This window comes from Nannospalax galili, unplaced genomic scaffold, assembly GCF_000622305.1.
Source record: "Nannospalax galili isolate Female #2095 unplaced genomic scaffold, S.galili_v1.0 scaffold218, whole genome shotgun sequence".
Lineage (NCBI taxonomy): Eukaryota > Metazoa > Chordata > Mammalia > Rodentia > Spalacidae > Nannospalax > Nannospalax galili.
In genome coordinates this window covers 4068499-4069381 of record NW_008343207.1, presented here as the reverse complement: position 1 = coordinate 4069381, position 883 = coordinate 4068499, and the positions used below count along the sequence as shown (strand labels likewise).

Below are 883 nucleotides of genomic sequence, written 5' to 3'. Positions count from 1 at the left end.
GGGTTTGGGTTTCATTTGTTGTTGCTTTTCAAGTATCTTGAGTTGCAATGTTAAGTCATTTATTTGTGTTCTGATTTTTTAATGAATGCACTTAGAGCTATAAACTTCCCTCTAAGGACTGCTTTCAACATGTCCCAGAGGTTTTGTTGTGTTGTATTGTCCTTTTCATTTAGTTCCAGGAATACTTTTATTTCTTAATTTCTCCTTTGACTCCTTCATCATTCAGGAGTGTGTTGTTTAATCTCCATGTGTTCATGTGCTTACTAGGGTTTCTTCCAGTGTTCATTTTAAGTTTTATTACATTGTGGTCTGATAGAACGCATGGAATTATTTTAAACTTTTTGTATTTGTTGGGGCTTGTTTTGTGCCCCAGTTATGTAGTCGATTTTGGAGAAAGTTCCATGGGGTGCTGAATAGAAACTATATTCTTTGGTACTTGGGTGGAATATTCAGTAGATGTCTGTTAGACCCATTTGATGTATGGTACTGTTTAATTCAGATGTCTGTTAATTCTCTGTCCTGTTGACCTATCTAATGGAGACAATGGGGTACGAAGTCCCCAACTATTAATGAGTTGGGATTAATCTGGGTCTTAAAAGTCCTGTAGTACTGTTTTCATGAAGTTGGGTACACCAGAGTTTGGTGAATATATGTTCATGATTGTAATGTCTTCTTGGTCAATTGTTCCTTTGATCAGAATAAAGTGGCCCTCTGTATCTCTTCTGATTAGTTTGTCTATTTTATTAGATATTAGAATTGCAATGCTTGCTTTTTTCTTAGTACCATTAGAGTGGTATTTTTTAAAATTATTTATTTACTAACCATATAATTAGAAGAAGCATTTCATTACAACAGCATTGGCATAATCAATAACAATTTCCAT

The 883-nt window shown here is 34.2% G+C and overlaps 1 protein-coding gene across 6 annotated transcripts in view; it reads right to left on the bottom strand.

Moving 5' to 3' along the window:
- Window positions 1-883, bottom strand: part of Ift81 (intraflagellar transport 81) — a 136110-nt gene that overhangs the window by 70579 nt on the left and 64648 nt on the right. The window lies entirely within an intron of this gene.